General features: G+C 45.8%; 1 pseudogene across 1 annotated transcript in view; it reads right to left on the reverse strand.

Moving 5' to 3' along the window:
* Positions 1-2,200: 2,200 nt before the first annotated feature.
* Positions 2,201-25,861, reverse strand: part of LOC149357420 (uncharacterized) — a 49,523-nt pseudogene continuing 25,862 nt past the window's right edge. Inside the window, exons 6-11 of the transcript XR_016291820.1 lie at positions 24,534-24,711; positions 16,942-17,124; positions 9,661-9,804; positions 6,450-6,621; positions 5,885-5,970; positions 2,201-5,456 (exon numbers count right to left, since the gene is read on the reverse strand). The product of XR_016291820.1 is annotated as an uncharacterized LOC149357420 (transcript). The remainder of the gene's footprint in view (positions 5,457-5,884; positions 5,971-6,449; positions 6,622-9,660; positions 9,805-16,941; positions 17,125-24,533; positions 24,712-25,861) is intronic.

Below are 25,861 nucleotides of genomic sequence, written 5' to 3' on the forward strand. Positions count from 1 at the left end.
TATATAAGCATAGGTCCTTCAAATCCTGCAGAAGGCTTGAATTTGGAATTGCTAATATCAACGAAGGTTTAGAAAAACTTCAGTTTGGGCTAGATGGTGCATAGTACTTGAGAAAACAAATAGCGCCTACAATGACAAACACAGCAGAAGAACGATGCAGGACAAGCGCTATCCTGCGCTGTATGCTATGGAACTTTGTGAATGTGAAAAATGAGCCTTCACGTCAGTGCAATATGAGTCTTTCGGGTGCCTACAAAGCGTTATTACAGAAAGAAAAAATATTAGTGAATGTTGTGTGGGAGGCTTGAATATTACTCTGTATTTGTTTATTTATTTACGTTACCCCTCAAGGCCAGTGGCATTACACAGGGGGAATGGTAAATATACAAAAACAGAGAAAAATACCGTTGATTACATGACTGTTAAACAGTGCCTGAATATATAATGTTAGCTAGTGCTACGTTGAACTGCTCATAATTTTCAGTGCCGGCAGCTTCTGCGGGAAGTTGGTTCCGGTCGCATGAGGTTCGCGGCAGGAATGGCTGCGAGAAGCATTTCGTTTTGCATCACACAATTCCGACTCTGTGATCATGATCAATGCGGCGGGATACAGAAATTGGCTGGGGGATGAGGTGATCACGAAGAGCGGGATGATGGTACAGCTTGTGGAACAGGGTGATACGAAACACTTTTCGACGCGATGTCAGTGATGGGAGGCAGATATTAGACTTCATCGTAGTTATACTCGCTGTGCGGTTGTTTAACAAGGATCAAACGCACAAAGTTATTTGCACCAGCTCAAGATCATTAATGAAGTTGTCATGAGCAGGGTGCCATGCAGGTGTTGCATACTTGAGTTTCTACAGTATTAGCATTTGATAAAGCAACAGTTTCAAGTTAGAAGGAACGTTAAAGAAGTTGCGACGTAAGTAGCGAAGCATGCGATTAGCATTTTCAGTTATGTTCTCTGCATGAAGAGACCAGTTAAGATAATAAGTAATGCGGACGCCGATGCATTTGTATGACGAGGCTGATTCCAACGAAATGTTATCGATGTAGTAATGAGGTGAAACGGAAGTTTTTCTAGATACACGCATGACTTTGCATTTGTTCATATATAGCTACACTCACCATTCTTCGCACCAGCTCCCCTATTGTGTTGAGGTTTGACTGAAGTCAGTGGCGGTCTTTTCAAGTAGTCCCCTGCTTTGTACGTTTACCTTGTTGGCGGCCGTCTTATTTCACACAATTCCACGTTCTACATGTTGATAGTTATACAAGCACAATTCGTTGTGATTGTCGAGGTATTGTATTCCTGCCGAGCCCCCACCGTTGTCTTGCCATGACGGCAACAGCGGTGCCATTCACCTGCGGATGCGGTGGCCAGCAACCTCATCGGGTCGGAAGGGAGCCACCCATTCATGTCTTTATCCCACCATGTCCCATGGTGGGATAAAGACATGAACAAGACATGGATAAAGACAAGACGTAATGAGGACGCCGAGGCGTTTATATGACGAGACTATTTCGGAAGAAATTTTATCGATGTAGTAGTGATGTGGGGCGGAGGTTATTCTAGACACACGCATGACTTTGCGTTTGTTAATATTTAGCTGCATTAATCATTCTTCGCATCAGTTCCCTATTGTGTTGAGGTTTGACTGAAGTCATGTAATGTTGTTTGCGCTATTTCTCTAAAAATGACGCAAAAATCAGTGAATAGGTGAATATGAGAATCCATAAGAGAGCGGGGATCATTAATGTTAAATTAGGAAAAGTAGGGGTCCAAGAATTGAACCTTGTGGAACTCCGGAAGACACCTGTGTAAAAAATGGTGCTATAACCGTTAGCAAAAACCAATTGTGAACGATTAAGTAGACATTCAATCCATTTCAAAAAGGTTGTCAATATTCAGGTGTTTCAGTTTGATGAGGCAAAAGGTTGTGACATACATTGTCGAAAGCCTTCGAAAAATCCAGAAATATACAGTCAGTTAGTGACGATAGGTCTAGAATACGATGCAATGCATGTGTAAACGATATTAACTGTGTTTCGAAAGAGTAAGTTTTTCGAAAACCATGTTACGCTGACGTAAAAAAAAGAGTTCAATTAAATGAAGTTAACAAGGTTGGTGAGTATTACATGTTTGACCATTTTGGATCAAGTACTGGTAAGGGATATGGGACGATAATAACTACGGGATGCTTTCCTGCCAGATTTGTAGACTGTAACCACCTTTCCGATCTTCCACTCAGTAGGCAGCGTTGACTCACACTAAACAGTTTCTCACCCTTAAGGGTGCAAATCAGTTTGTCCCCAGACGAACACCCTTTGCACCCAATTGGGTGTTTGAAAAAGGGTGCTGAGAAAGGGTGCAGACATCAGCATCCTTAAGAAAGGGTGCACAGCATGAAATTTTAAAGGGTGTAAAGGTTGCACCCTTACTAAAGGGTGCTATTTTAGCCATAACACCCTTCAAAATGGGTGTTAGAAGAGTGCTCCGCATTGATTCACCGAACAAGCAAAAGGCTAGGATTGATGCATGAGAGCAAATGTGCCCATATGTGTAGAACGGTCGAATCTGCAGACAGTGCTGGTTGACAGGCCACTGCTGGCAACTGCGATGCATTGCATGATGTTCTATAGCTACCCAGTTTTTTGGATCATGCATGCGGTGCATCAATCGACGGCCCCTCCATGCATGTGCTGGATATGCTTGGTCACCATCCAGACATGCCTGCAAGGAAAAATTTATTATGGCAAACAATGCTGACCACTTCAAAGGTAACATATACTCCCTTGACAAAGGCAGATAATACACATCATGCAGCATTGGGCCACATTTTCCTCATTTGGGGCATGTGCAGCACAGGGAGCCTTGTATATATGCATATCAGAGTGGAGATGAGTGAGTGCATATGAGGCTACAGTTTTGGCATAACAGAGCAAATTTATTAAAAACACCAAAAAACACTTCACACAATGCCACTACATACTGAAGAAAAATACACATCACCTCGACTATACTTAATTACTAGGGCCCGGAACTTTAGGTATTTGCCTAAACATGCCTATAAATGCTAAATGGGGGATTTTTGCACTTGCCTGCCTTTTTGGCATTTTTTAAGAAATCGTACCTATTTGACCGTACTTGTTGCCTATAAATGCCTAAATCCGGCATTTCGGTCCTAGGTGCCGTTCTCCAATTTTTTAGACATCTTTCTAAGTACAGTGAAAGGCACGCGCCGATGCACGCACAAAAGGCGCGGGTCTAGCCAAACCTTTTTCTCGAAGTGTAACTGGCGCAACTAAGCAGGTTGTATATCTGCTTGAGTGTAACCCGACACCCGAACCGGCGCCGTCCAGCCGGCAACCGTAGCCTCAGCGCGCGCAAGACTAGCACACTTGCACGCTCACTGCTCGCTCGTCACTCGGTCGACTCTCGACCGCCTACTCCTCCACAAGGAAGGGCCACTTCTCTGCCTACCGCTTCCAAAACATGTGACATTGACTTGAGTGGCCTCACAAACTTTGCTTCGTCAGCGCTCTCCATTTCATTTCATATTGACATGCCGAAAGAAAAGGTATCGAGAGGCGCTCGTTGCAGGCACTGGGTTTCGCAGTTTGGAAATGCTTTTTCAACTGATGGAACTCTGCCATTCTGCAAAGGGTGAGAAGCTTCAATACCAAGAGGGAAGCGATGCCATGTAGCGCAACACGTCGCTACCAACAAGCATATTGCAAACCTGAAGAGAACGACGGAGGGGACATCGCAGCTCCTACTGGCAGAGGCTTTCAGCAGTAGTTCGGCAGCAAAGGAATCGTCATTTGCCACAGAGTTGTGTCAAGCATTTTTGGAGGCAGATATCCTGTAATGGAAACTAACTAACAGTGGTTTTCGGATTTTTGTGGAAAAGTACACGAAGCAGCATGTTGCAGATAAATCAACACTTCGTAAGAGATACGTGAAAGAGTGCTACGAGGATACTCCCGCCAAAATCAGAGATGAAATTGGGTGTCAGTCGACGAAAACGCGGACGCTAGCGGACGGTATGTGGCCACCTTCATCGTCAGAACACTGAGCCCAGAGAAATCCAGACGAGCAATCCTGCTCAACTCAGATGTTCTTGAAAATTTCAGCCATTCGACGACAGCGCGTTTTTTCACTTCATGTCTGGAGCCTCTATGGCCAGGAAATATTCAGTATGAGATGATACTTTTGTTCGTTACGGATGGTGCATACTACATGTGCAAGGCAGGAATGGGACTGATGCTTTCATGCTGCAAGATGGTTCACCTGACCTGCGATGTCTATGAAATGCATCGTGTGGCCAAATGTGTCCGACTCTCTTTTCCCCAAGTAGACGAGTTAGTATCTAGCACAAAACAATTGCTGTTTTTAGCGCCACAGCACCTGACATTCCTCTGCCACCAAAGCCTGTTTTGACTCAATGGGGAACATGGACAGACGCAGCAGTATAATAGACACTGCACTCTTAAGTGGTCTGATCTGTCCTTTAGGAAATCAAGGATGACGCTGCGCGTGTGATTAAAACAACAGCTATGTTCCAGGAGGCGAGCGTGGAACATGACCTCACATACAGCACTGCAAACTTCTAAACACTTACAGAAAGGATGACAACGTTGGAAAAGGCCGGATTCTCAGTAGATGAATCATTGAAGGCAGTCGAAGAAGTACAGGCAGCACTTCGAAAACTGGAAGGAAAAGGCGCTACTATTCTACGAAGATGCAACAACTGGTAGAAAAAAACAGAGACCTGGAAACAATTTCGCAAATCAGAGACCTTCTAGGTGGAGACGATACGGCCACATCACCTGAACGCCTGAGCCCCTGTGAACTCTTATGTTTTAGGTTCACCCCACTAACTTCATGTCACGTCGAAAGTAGTTTTTTAAACAACAAAGCTATGCTTAGCGAAAACCGAAGGAGCTCCAAGTTGAAAATCTGAGAATGTGCTTTATTGTCGCGTGATTCAATTGAGGACAGCGTACGCTCCGTGCTTGACTGACAAATCCTGTACTAATAAATAAAAAAGTATTATTCAAAGCGCCTATTTTTGCTTTATAGCACCTATTGCAATATTTTTTAGAGCCTAGATGCCTGCCTATTTCGAGGATCTTTAATGCCTAAATTTCCAGGCCCTATTAATTAAACACTTTTTGCGACTTTATTGCGGAATTTCGTTGCCACCACCCTTGGTGTGCTCAGTGTGAGGCCAAGAAAAAGGCGCTCTAACACTACAAGCGTGTTGAACAACTTCCGGTCGTATTGAACATTAAAGAGCCAGTAGGCCGACAGAACAGCTGCCAGCCCCTCCTCTGCGTTTTTTAACCATAAACAGTTTTTCCCTATCCACCTTGATATGAAGAAATTCCGCCTCTTCAATATGCCGTCCGGTGAAAACTATGCAAGGCGTTGCAGGAACACTCAAGTCCTGTGATGGCAAGAAATATTTCATTGTTAGAAACAGGCCACAAGAGATTAATTCAATCCCATCTCTCCATGCTTAAGTCACCCCCTTCGTAAAGTTATCTGTACGTTATACATTTTTTCAGTACAATACAAAGAATGTTAAGCTTCTCTTACATTTACACATGCAATTTTGGTTTATGTGCAACATTAATTTTTGGACCCCAACCAGCAGCACTCACAATTATTAGATGACAACTTCATTACCTTTATTTATTTATAATACATTTGCTAACCAAAATTACACCATTTCACTGAAGTAACTACATTGATATTAAGCTTCCTCTGTTCATTGCATCACAGTAAAGCTCAGCAACGTCTTAAACCAATGCTTTCAGTAAAGCCCATTAGTTCTACACATGCATTATAGCAGCACAAAATCAAGAAACTTACCTCCTCTCGCACAAACAAAGCTGAGAGCCCGTTCACTTCTTTCACATTTGCAGACAGTATCCGCAAAACCGCAACTGTTAGGATGTCTGTAAAAGCAAAACATTTATAGGGAACACTTCAATGCATTTTTTTAGTATCTTCCTAAAGTTTCCTAATTATGTGACAACGGCTGTTTAGAAAGTGATTTGCTCTGTAACCTGTGGCCACAAGTAACGGAACATTGTTGCTGGGTTAACAGTATATTATTTATGTCTGCTGCATCATGAAGGCCATTCCAACGGGTCTTCAGATATTGTCTAGTACTTGACACAGTGCAAAACGTTCCTTATTTACACATGTAACTCTGCTATATTACAACAGTTTATTTCTGTTCCGTACACCAAGCAACATGCCATCAAATTCTTTCCATTCAGGACCAGACACGAGTTGCAAACATCGAAAGAACCAAACCTTTAAACATGGATGAACTCTACTGCTATGCCTATAAGATGAAACCCTGCAAAAATAATTTGCTAGAGAGTGTACGTATTAAATATACCAATAAAGCCTTTGTAACAATACTCACGTCGCGTTCGCAGCCTCTCTGGTGCCATTTCTCCAGCACTTCGGAGAGATTCCATGATGCTTGCTTCACAAGCAATCAGCTGCATATGTGCTAATTTTACAATTTTGTCGATCCCTTCTGCTATGGTTGCTGAAGGGTTGACCTTTGTCAGTTTGTGAAAGTCGCTGCAAAACTGAAAAAAAAATATAAAAGTGCTTTACAACAAGATCCCAACACATACAAAGCAGTGATTTTACTTTATAATGGCATCAACTGAATATAAGGCAAGGAACTGACAAATGTGCAGTTAAAACAAGCACTCTGACCACACAAAATACTAACACAACCTTATTTCTGGAGGTGCACTTGGGCCTGAAAACGTTGATTCACACACGAAAGAAAACCAAAAGTTATGGTGCTGACAGTTTAATCTTGGCACAAGCACAGCCTTCGTGACACAGCAAATGAGTCTTCTGCGCAAATGCATTTGAGCACTAGCTTTTTCTCTACATCAATTTTTTGGAAGCAGTAGCTGACCGTTTTTTTGTACTACAAAAAACATGAGTTTGTAGAAGAGATGTCAAATCTCAAGAAATGTTGAAAGCTAGGAAAAAGGCAATTCTTTGTTTTCTTCCCCAGAAGAATGCAACATTTGGAAAAAAAAGCGATAAAGCACATTTTCATTCAACAAACTTATCTTGCAAATCAGAAATAAGTAAAGAATTTTGTTGGCACCAGAGCAAAGCTACTGCAAATCCTTCTGAGGAAAAGTTAGTGGCAATGCATAGAAACCAGTTGATGCAAAACGCAGCATCAGTCTACCCAGCATGACATTTCAGTGACTAACGTTCGGCCACCGATTCCAAGGTCGGCAGTTCGACCCCGGCCACTGTGATTGTATTTCAATGGAAGCGAAATGTAAAAACGTCCGTCTGCTATGGGATGTGAATGATGTTAAAGAATCCCAGATGACCTAAATTAATTCGGAGCCCTCCAATACCGCGTACTTCAAAGCCCTGACTTGCTTGAGAACATTCAATCTCATAATCAAAAGAGTATACCGGGGCCACTGAAGTCTGCTTTAGTGGAGAAATGCAAAAGCAATGTGCACTACTGCTGTTTCTGTTGGTGCGTTTGTGCAATTTAGTTCGCAGTGGCCACCAAACCGCACACCATTCAGAGCTCCTCCATGGGCCAATCCCCATACTATATGCAGAATTAGACATTCTCTACTGAACGTTCACAGACGCCGGTGAGAGCTCATGCCACTGCCAGTGCAGTGGTGCAGCAGTTAAGCGAAGCTCCAATGCATTGGCAAGTAGCTCTGCCTGCCACAAGCACCCATACGGATCATGCGACCCATGTTGCTCTCCTACTAGGAGTGCGCACTTTCTGTTCACACACTTGACGCACAGAACACCGCGTCATGAGCCAAGAAATGCTTTCGCATTAAAAATGGCAGTCATTTCCTCGGCTAGGCAAAGTCAAAGCAGCGTGGTAGTTCGAGCTGCTTTTATTGATATGCTTCGTTTTGTTTCACTTGGTTTTGCATCTTAAAACGTTGCCACGCTGAGGATTGTAGGGTGTGTCTTCCTTCATGGGCTACACCCCCCACCACACCCCCAAGCTTACAACCTGATTATCACCTGCGTGGTGGTTCTTGCTTACTATGTTGTAAGTACCTGCCCGGTGATTACTACTTAGTCGCCTGAATGTGTGACATCAACATAAATTACCCATAGTGCGTCCCCCACTGGAGGTAACGCAGTGAGCCCTGGCTTATGAAACACACAACAGCTAAATGCAGGAACTGCTAGTAGAAGTGTAGTAGAAGTGCTAGCAGAAGAGTAGCAGTAACAAAATTATTGCATCACTATGACGTCATCACTAGGGAAAAAAAATGTATGCTCATGCGCCTTTTCTTGCATTAAGGTTCGAGAGCATGTAGGTACACAACGCTTTGTATGCATTCCCCCCGTAGAGCAGCTCAGTGTGCACATTACCGAACTGTGACCAGTTTTTTTTTTTTTCACAGCCCGCAATCTTGGGATCAGCAGCCAAGTGTCAAAGCCACTGAGCCACTGTGGCAGCACCACAACCAACCGCTGTACTCAACGACATTATACCACAAAACACACTGATCATGTTACTCCACCGCAACTTCATAGCCCCAAATCCACAGGTGCAACGTATGCACTCAATTACTCATGACTTTTTGTTTCCCTTATGTCTGTTGGCAAGTCTGCCTACTCATTTTTTTTTACTCTCCATGATTACACGTGGACACACCTGCTCACATCGCAAGCCTGCCACGGCTGCAACTACAGTACCGTAGAAACGCGTGTAAGGGCCACACACTGTTTTCACGAAGGAAATATTGAAAAAAAAAAAAAGACCCGTGTAAGGACCGCACCCAAACTTTCCATGACCCACACAATGCACGTGCCGTGGCCTCCGTGATCAGCTCCGGCTATGAGCAATGGTGGACTTGATCGCGGAGGCCACACACATGCACAGGAGCTGGCCAACCATGGATGGCACCCAAGGCCACGTCTCATCATCATCATCATCAACTTTTTCTTCCGCCGCGAGTCCTGTTATCCATATTGGCATCAGTATCACGAGCTCCAGCTTTCTGTGGCTGTCAAAGGCACGGGAGTTGTGGTAGTGTGTTAGTTCACTGCAGTTGTGGCTTTCGTGTGCTGCTGCCAAACATTGCAATTTTAGCATGATGGGCAAGCACCTTAATATCTACATGGCTGAGGGTTTGCTCTTGGCCACGACAAGTACGCGGCAGGCAGGGAATTTGACGTGGCTGAGAAGTGCGTCCGATGATAATGCAACCAAAAGGACGCATTGAAGAACACAAGCTGCAAAAAGTGCGCTTTCAGAGGCAAGCCGTGCAAGTTTCCCGAACTGGAAGAAGAGTTGCTCTGCTATGTGATGGAAGTGTGGAACAGTGGCTATGCATTGACAGCGGACATGATGCGCAACTTCTTGTGGGATGAGCATGCGCACAGCACCAGCTCGGAGTCTGAAGACTACGCGAGTGATGATTGAATGTATAATAAGTGCTGTTCATTCCCTGAATGGTGTGTTTTTACATACAATTTTTTTTTCGCACATTGTGTGTATGGGCCGCACCCCAAAAATTGGCCCATCTGAAAAAAAGCCTTTATATGGTATTATAAAGACATTACCAAAGGCCCCTGCCAAGAGTTAAGGCACCAACCTGAGTCCACTGCACCTGCTGGCTGTCGTCCTCAGGCAGCAGCCGTGCCAAGGCAATGCACGACAGACAGGCCGCATCAGGTGTCAGCCCTTCCACTGCTGCCAGCAGGGTGTCCTCCAGGGCAGTGATGTTCCAGCTCTGGCCCTGGGCAAGGGAGGCAATGTGGCGCCAATGTCAGAGCACAGATCAATGGCTGAACCACTTTTTCCCACAACAGCATAGCTGCTGCTGCAAGTAAAGGTGGTGTCAACCTTTCACACACCGGCTGTCAGTAAACATGTCCTAGCTTTCAAAGTGCCAATGTCCATTCACATTTTCCCACTGCAGCTGTGAGACAGATGATGCACAGCAGGCAATGTTGCCTCCAAACACTAGAGAGAGAAACAAGCCTCATGAAAGTTTACCTTCCATACTGAAGGCCAGGCCCAGTATGAAGACATGGGAGATCTGGCAGGTGCAGTATGGAGACACAGGAAGGTAAACTTTGTACATTGTGTACCAACCCCCTGAAGTGCAGGACCGATTTCAACATGGTCTTTCCAGCCAGCAATTTGCTTCCTGTGAAGTTGTGCATAACAAACCATTGCCTTAAGTCTGGGGCCACTGTCAGTGTCTTCTTGTGTATTAGACCCATGTCAACCTGGCCAAAAGGGGAGAGGCATGAAGCAGCTCAGAGGTACAAGAAGGAAATCAAAAATCACTACGTCACCGGGCCAAGATATACAGGTGTCCACAAATGGTTTCGGAACATGACAAAAAACAAAAAAATGCTCAACTGCTTGGCTCTCTAGGCACGCAGCCTGGAACTAAAGGATGTGCTCTTCACTTTCCTGTGGTAGCTGCAGATTGTAACCCTATATAGGATCAGGCCATCCCTCCAGGCAGTGATTAAATTGAGCTTCTGTTATGGCATCCGTGTTCCAAAAACTTCTTTGGGCACCTGAACTTATAGGTCAGGAAGGCGTTCCCTGCCGGCAACATCAAAGAGCTATTAAGAAAGCATCTGCCAGATCAAGAAGTGGCATACTGTGGCAATCTAATACTTTCACTTGCAATCTAATCTAACGCAGCCAATCCAGAGAAAGCCCTTCCAAAAAGATGATCTGAAAGCACATAATACTTTAAGCTACAATAGTGTTCATCTTTTTTCCTTTTCCTCCTCCAGTTGTGTGTCCGGCAGAGCACACAGTGACATATGGCCCACCATGGCCACATCACTCTGCATACTTGTGTGTAGGAGTGTACAAATATTCGACAATTTTGAAGATTCAATCGAATAGCACAGTATTCGATATTCGCTTCAAACCAAATTTTCAGTATTCGAAGTATTCGTCTCGTGCGAATAGTGTTTCCGGGACGCTTGCCCACTTGCTTTATGTGGTTTTGGTTTTGAGTATTGCCGCATAGATGGCTTTTTTTTTATCATGCTTTCAATGCTCAGGGGTCAGTCAATATGCAAATCACAGCCAGGTCGGACTGCAAACCCAGCTACAAACTAAAGAAAAAAAGAGGTCCACGCGCTATTGCAGAAGATCCTGCGTGGCCGTCTTCGAGCCTCCGCACTAAGTTAGATGCTGCCATAAGTCACGTCGCTGCCACCGTGTCGAGGCAGACACACTGAAGGAAGAACACAGCAGACAATCGTCTAAGCTTCAAACCAAGAAACCACAATTTACTGCCAGCGAAGCCTTTATATATTCTGGCTGGTGGTGCCATTATCGACGAGCTAGGACACCATAGGTATTCGAACGCGGGCATCACTTGGCCACCTTCATCGGATCGCTAGTTCAGTCCGATGGAACTCCACAGCATATTTATTGCAGAGGCACGTGGCAAGTCAGTGCACCAAATGTGGCTGCCTGGCTCAGTGTTCGACATTTGACCCATTCGACCACTGGTTCAATCGTTGGCACCATGGTCAATGCGTCTATGAAAGGCAATTCAATATGGAGCTACTTCATGAAAGCTGCCCCCGGCAATGAGGCTCGCTGCTTGAAATGCAAGGCCGTTTTGAAGACACCAACAGGGACGACGACAACATTCTAAACGCATTTGAAAAGGCACCCGAATTTCTTTAGGGCCTACTAGGACGACTGTCAAGCATGCAAATGCACTGCCACCTTGACAAAGGCGAGCTGGCCGAGTGTTCAACAACCATCAGTAGCTGAAAAATGAAGGCGGCTGTACCGAAAGCGCAACAGATGACAAAGACGGTCGGCTGATTCACTACACACGGTATGCACCTGCACTCCATCACTGAGGAGCCTGGCTTTCTTGACATGATGAAACTCGCCATGCCCAATTACACAGTGCCGTCACAAACAACTTTCTCGGGGGTCATCATCAAAAAAAGAAGAGGTGCGAACGAAGCTTACAGAGGTCTTTGGAAGCGGAGTGGAGTCCTTCTCGATCACTATGCATAGTTGGACATTGCAAGTGAATGACCGCTATGCAAGTTTCACTTGCCATGTGATGAATAAGGCGTTTGTGCAACATGTACATATACTGGCCTGCACTAAAATGGTGGACGCTTACAGCGCTGAGAGCTTGGCAAAGTTCATCGGAACTGTAATAGAGGAGTATGAACTTTTGTCTGAAGGAATGGTGTCAACCTTTGTAGTCACTGACAACGAGAGAAATTTTGTTTTGGCGGTTGCGCGATAGTCATGGCAGGGTGTGCTGTGCTTTGGCCACACGCTTCAGTTGTGCATCAGTGATGTCCAAAAAAATGTGGCAGGGCTTGCGCAGCTTTGTCCAAAAGCAAGGGCAACAGTAGGTCGGTATAAGCGAAGTGCCATGGCTCAAGCACGCCTTAATGAAATTCAGAAAAGCATGCTTTTGGATTGTCTTGAAGTAGTGCAGGACGTGCAGACATGTTGGAACAGCGAACATGCCATGATGGCCAGACTTCGCACCCCTATTACTGTGGAACTCTCAGAATTTGATGAGGTTGGAAATCTCACCACACAAGAGTGGAAGCCACTAACAGCATCAGTAAAGGTCTTGCAACTGCTTGATCAGGCCACAAGTGAACTGTCTGGGGACAGCTACCAAACTAGAGTCTCAAGTTATCCTGCTGCCTGAATGCTCAAGCATCGTTCTTGCACAGCATTTGAATGATTATGATGCAGCATGAATTGCATCCAGCCTACTAAAGAGCACCAAGTCTAGATTTCCGGACATCAAGATGTCTCAGCTTCCAGCATTGGCCATGCTGGCTGACCCTAGGTACAAAGATGCACGCTACACTGTCGAAGCTGAAAAGAAATGGGCGCTTGGTCTCCTTGTGGAGGCAGCAGAAGAGACGGTGCTAGTGCATCAGCATGCTGAACTGCCAGGCAGAGGCTGCGCATCTCCAAGACCTTTGGGTGACTTTGTGTGGTGTGCCTTCAGCAAATTTAGTTCCGATGAGAGCTGCCGACCACGCCATACAGTGAAGAATGAAGTCGCAGAGTACTGGAAAAACCCCCTTCTTCCGCAGTGTGAAGACCCTTTGGCATGGTGGAGGACCAACGGCAGCCACCTGTACCCACCCATAGCACCACTTGCACGCAAATGCCTCTCAAGCCCAGCAACGCAGACTACCAGCGAAAGGCTGTTTTCAGCTGCAGGAAACATCGTGCGCTGTCAGAGAGAGAGCCTGCTCACCCGTCACGTAGACCAGCTTGTGTCCTTGAACAAGAACATTAAGATTGGAGCATGCTGGGCTGTTAATGGCAGCTGTCACCCGGAAGTGCAGAATGTTTTTTTTTTATAATTGTTCTTAGTGCTCTTGCTGCAGTGTAGTGCAGTTACTCCTGTGGTTTCAACTACTGGCTGTACTAATGGCACCGTTCTGTTATACTCTCATTTTTCGTATTTTATCTCTAATTTCTCATTAGAAAGCAGGTGGTATTTTTATGTGTTTAACTTTTGATTAACTAAGCAACTAAAAATTGTTCTTCACTCACTTTAGGTGCTTCCTTAAAATTTTGAAGAGTGGCTTTAAATAAAGCCTCAGTGCAATATGTAATAGCTTTGTGTGTTGGAAAAATAAATGGGTTTAGAAATGCGCGCTGTCATTCAGCCTCTTTTTAGTGCCAGAAGTACTATTCGAACTACCGTATTTACTCGCATAATAGGCGCACTTTTTTTCCAGAAAATCCGGCTCAAAGTTCGGGGTGCGCCTATTACGCGGGGTAAAATTTCTGGAAAATTTTTCGACTCGCAGAATTGAACACACCGCGTAAACGCACTCGTGTACGGGCCGCACCCCGTTTTCGCGAAGAAAATGTTAAAAAAAAAAAGTCCGTGTAAGGGCCGCACCGAAACTTTCGGAATGCACGCGCCGAGGCCTCCGCGATCGGCTCCGGCTGCGCGCAACGGGCGCTTGATCACGAAGGCCACACACGCGCACAGGAGCTTCCAGACGCCGCCCACGGAGGGCGCCCAAGGCCAAGCTCATCATCATCATCGTTTTCCTCCGCCGCGAGCTTTCGCTATCTAATCGCCATCAGCATCTCCAGCTCGTTTTTTTTGTTGTTGTTGTTGTTGCTGTGAAGTACCGGGATTTGCGGTAGCGCGATAGTTATCGTGGTTTATGGCTTTGCCGCGGAGCATTGATGTTTTAGCTCGACGGGCAAGCACCTTAACAGCTACATGGCTGGGAGTTTGCTCTCGAACGCGGCAAGCGTGCGGCAGGTCGGAAAATACGACGTGGCCGAGAAGTGCGGCAGTTGCGAATGCGGCGTCCCAATTTTCGTACGCGACTCCAAGCGCCGAGGTTTTCGCGGGCCTAAGTCGGGAACGTTTCCGGCTGGAAATGAAGCTTTCCAAACAGACGTTTAAAGTGAGCATCCCTGAAAACTGTGTGCGGCTGTTCTACGCGATGTCGTTGTATGTGCTGTGGGTCCGCAGCAGCTGCGACGGCAGCAGCACTAGTAGGGACTAGTAGTCAGTTCAGCAAAAACTTTGTTAAAATAAAGATTGGGAAGCGGGGGTTGTTAAAATAAAGATTGGGAAGCGGGGGGTGGCGAGGCGTCGGCTTGCAATCGTGTAAATACAGTACTGATCACAGTGCCAAGTTCGGGGTGCGCCTATTATGCGCGGAAATAAAAAAATCTGATTTTTCGCGCCCTAACTAGGGGTGCGCCTATTATGCGAGTGCGCCTATTACGCGAGTAAATACGGTATTCGCTTCGAAATTATTCAAAGAAAATCCTATTCACTTTGAATTCGCTTCGAACCAAAAAACCACTCTTCGCACACCCCTACTTGTGTGTGTACTTGTGTTATTCCTCACGCTGGCATTTCCACATCAGCCCTGTCCTTCCTTCCACCGCTCTTGACTCACATGTTTGTTTTTGCCTGCTCTTTATTTTGCAAGGTTACAATGAAAGGGTGCCAATCACAGATAAAACTAGACAAATCTCAGATAGAAGACTACAAAAGGTGCAGATTTCAATGAAGAACGCGAACACTGCACGCACACAAATTCACACGCCCCTCACTTGACAGCTATAGACCTTATGCGAAATGCACTGCCATCTAGCGGTCGCCGCGCGCGTTCCGCCATGTTGGAGGATAGCCGCCGGATTCACAGCACGTACTGGTACACGCTCGTCGTGCGCGCTCGAGTTTCACCGCCTTCAATATCTTCACATATTGCTCATTGCCTTGCTGTACGCAGGAGGGTCGCAAAGAAGCCCAGGGAGAAAAGGCAAGAGGGCTTGATTTGAGCGCATTTCTATTTTTGGACTGCGATCCCCGACGTCCGCAGCACAAATGTTGCAGAACCGTCGCTACATGTCGAGACATCGCGCAACACATTTCGTTAACGCCATGTAGCAAATGAAATTAGAAATAAGCTTTGTAGGCACGAAGAAAATATCACACAAAAGCTGTTTTTCTGCTGCGATTTCCCGTGAAGTGCTGCGATTATCGGCCTCGCAAGAGAGTAATCGTGATCAGCTGTTCAGTGGTAGGGGTCGCGCTTTGCGAGAACCGTCGCTCCTAGCGTTATCCGCTGCAGCGGTTACACGCGTTAGTTTTTAGTGCGAATATTTGTTTCGACGGAAACACTAGCAAGGGTCAAGTGCCCGTGGCACAGAAAGAACGTTTGCGCTCTGCAAGTAAGTCAATCGTTTCTGTTGACCAGGGAAAGGTGCCTATTTTGTGGAGCTACGGCTTGTATGCGTGTAGCGATTTCACTGAACCGGCCGATTTCCACGAAACCGTGTGTTGTGTAAAAAAAAAAAAGAAAGGACCGTAAGGGCAGCCGCTCAAGCGGTACTATAGTTCCAACTAGTAGCGGGAATTCATAACGCGTGTAGAATCCTGCAAAAATATCAGTGCACAACTGCTTGCTCGTCGTGGTAAAACCATATACACTGCTGCATTCACGGGCTACGTGTTTTTAGCGGCGCGATAGTCCAAGAATGGTAAGCACTTGTGTAGTGGGGTTGTGCGGCGACCCAGGGGTCTATGTGCCCGGTAATAATAATAAAATGTTTTCTCTCTCGGTCTAGGGCACTAGGGCAAACTAGGGGCTCTAGAGCACTAGGGCAAACAAACAAATGCTGTATGAACTTTTCAAGGAAAATGAAAAGCGTCACATGTCGAGAGGCCACTTTTTTCGACACTACCAACATGAGCGTGAAGTTTACTATCGTTTGCTTTCGGCGCCTACACAACACAGAAAACGCAACCACAACAACAGCAATTCAAGCAGCACGCCCGTCCGCAAAAAGTATCGAACCAAATAAAAACTGATTCAAACTAGACCAAAATGCGCACATTTATAGCCGTAAACGGAAATTACACTTGCTTCGTACATTTCTTCGTGTTCAGCGTCGGCAAACTGACGTAGGACTCCGTGAAAAACTTGTAGCTCCGTACTCGGTGGCTTTCGGAAAGTGGTTTGGACGCGTAGTAAGTGTCTGCGAAGTCACTTAGAAACTTGAGCAGCAGAAACACGTCGACTGACCATTCAGTCATGTTTACAGGCTCAAGTAACAGTAAATAAGATTTTCGAGCCAGCACAGCAGTAAGGAAGCTAACGCAGGGCAAGCCTAAACCCAGACAGCAGAGGCGGAACGAGCTTCTGTCATCCTCCAACATGGCGGATTTCCACTGGTTCTCCTTTTCTCCGATAGATGGCAGCAATTTTGCATAAGGTCTATACCACCAACAGCAGCCATTTTCTGCCCCATGGCAGCAGGTGGCACAGCTTCTGTGCCCAGCTAACTTGTGCTATTCTTATACGGATGAACAACTGCAAGGGGCAGCCAGTGATGCCCGCACCTTTCCGAGGTCGAGGAAGCCCTTGCTCTGAAGCACCTGGTCAAACTCCGGAGACATGAGGCCAACGCAGTCCTGCAGCAGGCGGTTGGCCAGAGAGAGTGCCGACTCTGCCCATCGCACCCGGGGCAGGGTCACAGAGAGGCGCTCACAATTCAGAGCCATGTCAATGGCCGTCTCTGCTGTCTGCACATGGAGAAACAACGGCCAGCCCAAGTCATCACAGGGTCCACAACAACAGTAAGTGCACGCCTATTCTGTCCAATGCAGCAAGTAGGCATTTTTTCTCTTATCTAAACAAAAAAAAAATTCAACAACTGGTACAAGAAAGAATGCAACAAGCCAACAAGATAAAGAAAATCTGGCAACAATATGAAGCAACAACTTTGAAAAAGAAAAAAAAAAGTGAAGAATAAACAAGCAATGGCATGAAATTTCATGACAGTCACAACAGAAGCAAATGCTTTCTGAGAAATTAATTGTTTAAAGGAACTGACTCTGCAGCATGTACAGTCGCCGACTGTTTATTCGGACCTCACGGGGACCGCGGAAATGTCCGAATAAACAGGTGTCCGAAAAAACAAATTCAGAAAAAAAACAGAAAGAAATCGTTTATTTACAGTAAAAACTCGTTAATTCGACACTGACGGGACCGCGAAAAATTGTCGAATTATCCGAATGTCGAATTATCGAATGAACAACAAAAAACAATGTTTGCCGCAACAGGACGTATACCTTTATTTGGCAAGGAAATCTGTAATCACCGTCTGCTTTTTCGAGCGAATTTGAGCGACTACGATAGCTCTAACAGCTGCCAGGTGCTCCGCGGCACACGCGCCGTCAGGGATTTGTTCACAGAAGTCCTCCCGCACGGACAAGGCTTCTGCAGCTTCTTTCACCGTGCACTTCTGCATTTGGGACAACTGCTCACAATCGTAAATCGTCGTCGTTGTCAGCGCCTGTCACTTTAATTATTTCATCCTCGGTCAGCTGACAGGACACAAAGGCGAGGCGCGCAGGCCCTGCGCGCTATCCACCCGAAAGCAGCGCGGGGAGGAGGTGGGGAGGAGGTGAAGAGAGCGCGGCTCCCCGCTTATCTGTTTTTTCAGCCAGCGGCCGCGGGGACAGCGTTGTTGCTGGGACGCGCGTCTTATCTTTTCTCTTTATCTTTCCTCTGATCTTTTAACTCTCCTCTATCTGCACATGGCAGCGGTGGTGGCTCGGCTGAGCCAGTAGGCAATCCCTTGCAATTTCCTTTCACCCTTCTCTCAGTCGCAACAAAACAGCAACAAAAGCAGCGCAGTAAACACGCTGACAAAGCGCGCATTTACCAAAAAAGGCGCCGTAAATAACCGCGATCGTAGCGACTGCTGCGACACAACAAAGCACAAAAAAAAAGACGCCAGCCGCTTCGGCCGCCGCTAATTCACTCGCTTCCTCGGATGGATGGATGATAATATGACCATACGGATGGCCTATCAGCAGTACAGTAGCGCCGCTCATGGCAGTGTTTTTTTCTTTTTGCTCTCGGCAAACCGGCTTGGCGGGCTGCGGAGTGAAGTCGAATTAACCGACGCACGGCAAAATTTGTTCGAATTAACGAGAGTTTCGCCCCATAGACTCCTATGTATAATTGTAGGGACCTCGCGCGCACGTCGAATTATCCGATTTTCCGAATTAACGAGCTTACATGCACTGGCTGATCCCGGGCTGGCGTTGCATATGTCTCCTCGCCCAACGCCGCCTCTCCTCCTCCTCTTCTCCGTTCCTTCTTTCACCACCTCCTCTACTTGCCTCCTCCCCCACATCGTTTCGAGAGCCGTCGGGCCTCATCGCATCTGCACCGCTGCGTGCTACCACGGCGCTCTCGCGGGCTTGCTGCCGCCGGCCTGGTGTTGCATAAGTCAATGCTCACGCGCGCTTCAACGAAACATCTTGATACTGCTACTCGGGGTTCAACAGACCCCTTTCGATGACAAAACGCCGGCTGTAAGCCGCCCTAGGCTAATATCGCATCTCCAGCGCTGCGTCGTGCTACCACGGCGCTCTCGCGGGCTTGCTGCCGGATAAACAAACAAAGTGGCTCCTGGATTGCCTTGAGATGGCTTACTAAGCTGCGGCCGGAACTGGTGTGGCGCGCCACCATGCGGCGCGCTACCGAACCACGCGGAAACGATGATGATGAGCGGGAATTTGCAGTAGCGCCATCTCGCGGGGCAGCAAGGAGGCTCAGTTCAAAACAAAAATGGCGTTGAGCGAAGTGAACCGCGCGTCGGTGAGCGTCGGTGCGGCAAGTGCTGCCGGTCGAGTTGGCTCAAGGAGTGTCCGAAAAATCAAACGAGAGGCTGCAAGATGTCCGAACTTTCGGCAGTTTTTATACATTACGGTCTATGGGGAGAGTGGCGGTGCCACGAAGCAGTCTGAATAATCGAGCATGTCCGAACTTTTGGAGTCCGAAAAATCAGTCGGCGACTGTATTACTAACCACATGGGCTGGCTATGTCAAACAAATACTACCTACAAGTCTTCATGAAGCTGTCAGCTCTCACTTGAAAAGGAGGAGAAAAAAATAAAATTTAAGCTTTCTACTTCACTGTTGGCTTATCAATTAGCAGAAATGAACCAGAGCAAGACTTGAGTTAGTCTGCCAAACTCAGCGTTTAAAAGCAAAGCAGAGGGCTAAAAAGAACGCCCGAATTAAACAATTGATTGGTGGTATTTAGGGTTTAATGTCCCAAAGCTGCACGTGGGCTAGGAGAAAGAGTAATGAAGAGGTCCAGGGGAGTTTTAACCACCTAAAGTTCTTTAACATGCAATGACATTGCACAATACACGGGCGCCTTGCATTCCACCTCCATCGAAAAGCCACCACCGAAGCTGGTGTTGTACCAGCATCCTCAGGCTCAGCAGCCAAGTGCATTAACCATTGAGACAGCATCTGGTCGGTCGACTGCTATCATCAGTATGTACTGGTGATGCACCGCCGGACACAACACCTTCAGCACGTGAATTATGCCTTTGTCAAGTGGCTGGTATTGCTCGTCGCTTTTGGCGGCAGAAGAGCGTGGTGTGCCACATAGTTGTCGAGCACGAGAAGGACCATTCTTTTTTTCGAAATATCATAAAACTCAACAAGCCACTTGCACGCAAGTTGCCTGTCATCCTCATGCCTCCTCTAAACTTATGCCTAGTGACACTATTCAAAAAAAAAAAAAAGTCATGCACCATTCAGATTTTTCTGTTATGCATGTAGCGTATGAGAATGTAGCTTCCAAAGCACTGCGCCTTGCAAGTTTTCCCAATGACAAATGGCGAGCACCGGTCGCTGCCTTGCATGCTCCTTCACAGAAAGCCGCTAATGCGAAGCTTGCTCCACTTTCCACCGGCGCTAAGTGTCTCCTTTCAAGGCGTGAGATTTTGCCGGCCGCATCCGATAAAATGTTTTGTCGGCATTTCATATGTTCTGTATTTCTCATCTGCTGATGATTTTACTGTTCACGCTTTTTTGTGTTGGCGCATTATTTTCATAGGCAGAGGAGCGCTGCCGGAGCTGATTGCGGAGGTCACGGTGGCAGGGAGAGAGTGACGTAGCGATTAGAATGCTCGTCACTCTCCGCTCCTGCAAGAAGTGCTGTTTTTCGACTGCCAGCAGAGTTTACACCGCCTAATCATTCGCTGTAACCGAGCTGTGCAGCCACAGGTGTTCATTGTATCTGAGATGCAATGCCATTGCTCTAATGCATATTTTGACGGTAGCACTGCCCTTGTTCGTAATAAGCGAGTGTTCGTTACAACTGTGTCCATTATAAGTGTTATATATGGGCTGGAGTGTATTTAATTATTAACACAATATAAATTGTCTAAAGGATTAAGGGGGGACACTGGTCTTGAAAAAAAAAAATTTTATTAATGAAGTCACAGTTACGAAATCTTCAGGGAATATGTATTTTTGTGTGCTGATTCTAAATGTGTCATTTAATTTCATGTAAAACATTTCCTTGAGCAATTATGCACTTTTTATGCTAGTATTTTGCGGAGAGTTTTGAAGAAAATTTGCTGCGGGAAACTCGCTGAAATGTCTGCCATTGGGTTCTCTTGACACCAAGGAATACAATAAGGGTGAAATTGTCTTCCTGCCTATCATAGAACTTGAGTTAGAGTTTTGAAGTTGTCGCTTCAGAAATGAGAAGGAAAGTGTGTATTCCTGTTTATGAAGTGGCAGCTTCAGTACCCTATTACTCAAGTTCTATGAGAGCCAGGATGATAATTTTACCCTTATTGTATTCCTTGGTGTCAAGAGAACCCAATGGCATATATTTCAGCGAGTTTCCTGCAGCAAATTTTCTTCAAAACTCTCTGCAAAATACTTGCACAAAAAGTGCATAAGTGCTCAAGGAATTGTTTTACATGAAATTAAATGTCATATCTAGAATCAGTGCACAAAAATAAATGTGCCCTGAAAATTTCATAACTATGACTAAATTAATAGAATTTTCTTTTCAAGACCAGTGTACCCCCTTAATTGCCATCAAGGTGTACTCTTCTGGAATGGAACAAATTAAATCCACAAACATAATCACAAGTGCACAAACAATAACTTAAAAATACCTGAAGCTCTCTTCCATTTAGGTCTAACAATATCAGACAAACTGCTTTCACTGAATGGGAGCTCAACGCTCGAGTCGTCATGCATGTGTTTTATGTTCACGCTGTTCCAGTATCTTGCACTTGGTATCCAGACAAGCTGCATTCTACAGTGGACTCCTGAAGGAAAGGAAGAATCTGCTCTGCCAAAGCAGAAACACCCAAATCTGCCGCTACCGTGCACTGGGGCCCAAGCAGCAGCAACCCACCAGTGCCTGGAGGGTGGCTGCGTAGCACTGCTGCTGCCAGTGCTCGGGAACGGTGGCAAAGGCCCGGTGAGGCCACACCCGAACGTAGTGGCGTCCCGCCCACTGAACCGCCCGGGCTTGCAGCTCCCGCAGCCCACTGCAGCAAGGTGCCATCTGCAGGCACTCGGCCACACCAGCTATGCACTGGCTGCATGGCTGCCACAGGGAGAGCAAGGGACACAGGCATGGGAGTTAATTGAGGCTCTCAACGAGAGAGATAGAGAGAGAAAAACAAAACAGCACACAGTCTGACTGTCATTACTAGAGACTGCACCTTTAGGCACTAAATTTCAGGGTGGCAGAAGCAAGCGCGTGAATCCACGTTTTAGACACCAAATGGGTAAAAAACGCAGAAACTGAAAATTCCGCTGAAAATGCAACAGATTTTGAGAAAAGCGAGCATAAACTACCTCTGTGCCAAGAAAACTGACGATGCGCCTTTTGTGATGTGAAAAAAAAAAAAAAGTGAGCTGCTGGAGGCAACCATTCATGTGCTGTCCATCAGCACGATTGGGACATGAGGAATTGCAGCAAAGCCTGTGCATAGATTTCAGCTAGCCCACTGCTTGCATTACAATACTATCTTGAAAGTTGAAAGGAGCATGAGCAAAGAGACAACGTTTAATAACCACACTTTCTGGCTCACAATGTGACATGCAGTCAAAAAGGCATGAAAACACAAAATAAAACACATTCAGGGCTGAGCATTATGAAGTGTTTCGGGTGCACAGGCCCCGTCAGGCAGAGCACATCTGCCTTTTGCCCTCGTATCCTAGACCTTGTTGCCTGAATAGAAGCATATCTATCTAAAAAAATATTAACCGAAGGCACTAACATCAGCAACAAGTGCACTCCATGAGAAACAGATTTAATTGGATGCTCAGACAGCAGCATCACAAAAAACTGGCAGTACCCACGAAGAACGTGTAACGGCGAGCTAAAATGCCCTATATGTGGTGTGACAGCAAACTTTCAGGCTCCAATTTTAAGGACAGAACTCACAGTGGGAAAAAAAACAAGAAACTTGAAATTATCCAACTAGAAAAAATGTTCCACAAACACAGCTGCAATCAAACAAGAATTGAAAACCAGTTGATTCCTATCATATTTGTAAAACTTCCGATTTCGTGCGTTTCGGAAGCCTCAGCCTTTAAATTTTTTTTCCATACTGAAAGTAAGTAATAAAAGTGTACAAATATTTCCAACCTAAACAAAATGCTAAATTCATATTTTGCAAGCATTCAGCACTGTATCCAAGGAACAAACAAGTTATGAATGCCATAAAATTTTTACCATTAGCTGGCTAATTGAGAGAAAAAAGGATTAAAGACCACTTCTCCCTTAAACTTCTAACTGATGAGTTGTTCAGCGACAGTAATGACAATATGCAAGCAAAGATCATGCAAGCGTGCCCTATGGACTTCAACAGATATGTTTTGTCGAGAGCTACACTGTGGTATGGCAGAAGACAGATGTGCCGACAAATTAGCCCAGGTGATCACCGAAATAGACATGGGCTGCGCTTGAGAAGTGTCAGCCAGACAGCACAGAAAATCCCGCTTCACATACCGTCAGACAGCACTCTTACCCCCAGTAAGAATGCCATAGGACGGTACGGTCAGATTGGAACGCGAACACTCATATGCCGCACTTTTCTAGTTTGCAGCGAGATGTTGCTTTATACAACCAGTTTTAATATGTACTTCGGTAGATCCTATACCCAGAAACGTGAATAAGGCAAGTTGTACGCTGCAGCTTAAAGTACTCAATATATCCTTTTGTTTCGTTCAAAGGCGCTGTTCATGTTTCATTCTGGCCTGACTGTACATGCTCCATAAACACTGCTCTCTCCTTGGCACCCCCCCATCAAACCCCATCAACCCCCCCTCCCCCCCCACCAAAAAAAAAAAAAAACCTTTCATTATGCATGCAGAAAGTACCCAAGACTCTGCATCTGCACAAATAAAGTTGTATGTGGCAGCCATGAAAAAAGTTGGGCCACATTTTGGCCACAAACAGTGCACAATCACTATGTCAAAACACATGGGCATGCACACTTATGTGGTTTCTATGGTCTATACCATTGAGCAAGTGGTACGATTTATGTTTCAGAAACAAATCGTACAAGCTGCCACACTAAACATCATGCCTAATACATGCTAGCAACTGCTTAAGATTTCACTGCCACAACACAGGCTTGAGTAATGGCGCATTAAGTGTGTGCCCGCTACATTATGTCAAATTATGCGTCGGTGCAGTGTGAAATGCTGTTATTTATACCATGCAATCAGTACACAGCTAGAGTGATCTGCAAGTGCACAGATAACTTGAGTTACAAATTATTACAGGTGGAAGTGAAGACTGGTATGTAAGCTACAAAAACTCATGACTGCTTATCTGCGACAGCAAACTGGTGACAGTCAGACCTAGCTTTTTAATCTTGTCCTGCCTTGCTCCTTGCACAAAGCTCACAAGAAACTATCTAAAGACAGTACAGGATGGCGTCAGTCCTGTCTTTTGTGTGCCTTCCGTGTCCTCATTTCTTGCACCATTACCAGTTTTTTCTTTCGAACTATCTCCGTAGACAGAATATTATTACAAGGAAAATAAGCATTTCATTTGATTTGAACTACTCCCACAGCTATCTGCAACAAGGGAGCGGAAAACACAGGCTGGGCAGCCAGGTCCCATGCACGCACACACCTTGTGGAAGAAGTGGCAGTAGTAAGTGCGCACATGGGAGAGCACCACTCGGCGCAAGCTGTCCACCCCGAGCACTTCAGCCAGGAGGGCCAGCTCTGAGACATGCACCTCCCGGGGAGGGCTGGCCGTGCCTCCGTACAGGTGGTGCAGAGCAAAGACCACTGCACCATGCGTGAACCTGCAGCACACAGAGAGCATTAACACTCAGCCAAGGGCTGTCCACCCATGAAGTGTTGCATTCCCCAAGTTAGAGCACACTATTTAGAGTTGTTCTCATCACAAGAATAAGCACCATCATCGCCACCACCACAGACCAAGTATGGTGGCCAGATGAGTAGGAGTGCCAACAGGCAAAGCAGAAAGTGCAACTCCACATGTCTCCACTTCGTGACGGCAAAAATGGCACTGCTGCTCTCTGCCCAGTAAAGCTCCAGTGCTCATGTAAGGGTCATCTGCTACTCGTCACAATTAGATCTGACCTTTTGCTAACCTTGATTTTGGCTCACAACGTTACTTATTGTGTTTACTATTACTAGAAACAATGGCTAAAATATAGGCATATGGACTATCTGGCAATGAAACAATAAAGGTATAAGTTACATTATTTTTGTCTGTTTCAGCCAGTTCTCACACAGCGCAATTTGCAACAAGCCCCGGGCTTTACAGTAAAAATGAGGACCAGAACTTGTAAGGCCAGCCTGAAATTGGCAAGAAAGATACCCAGACTTCCACTGCTTTGGTGCTACTGCATTCAGAATTGTTTAGGAGATGCAAATTTGCTCTCCATCGGCTGAGAAGGTACTGCACTCCGTGTCAATGCCACTTCGAGGAACAGTTCATCAAATGGTACAACATATTTGTCATTGAGGGTAATACTTTTGCATTTTTGCAAGTAGTTGGCTATGTAGAGCAACCAATATGGGCTGAGTGCTAGTGTTTAATTTTTTTTTGGTGGCAGCCAAAGCTCATTCCCCTGTGGACGTGGGCACTGCCAGCTGTGTGAGCATGGGATACCTCCTATTCCCACCCGATTCTTTCAACAGCTTGGCGATACATTGCTCAAAGACACCATCACTTGCTTGATTACTATGGGGAGGCATAGGTAAGACAACTAACTTTCTGTGAAGAAAACTTAAATTCCCAGAACTGGTGATGATGATTAATAAATCGTTTATTGAAAACCAAAAAGGCTAGGGCTACGGGAAGACTGATCGAGAACAAAGAATCTGCAGTAGTCCGTGACAGATCAAATAACGGTTCAGAATGCACATCACGTTATATTCGGATCCAAGAGATGAGTATGGTGCAAATTTTTTTAATGCAATAGC

Source organism: Amblyomma mixtum, chromosome 3 (assembly GCF_055824585.1).
Source record: "Amblyomma mixtum isolate Tamu chromosome 3, ASM5582458v1, whole genome shotgun sequence".
Lineage (NCBI taxonomy): Eukaryota > Metazoa > Arthropoda > Arachnida > Ixodida > Ixodidae > Amblyomma > Amblyomma mixtum.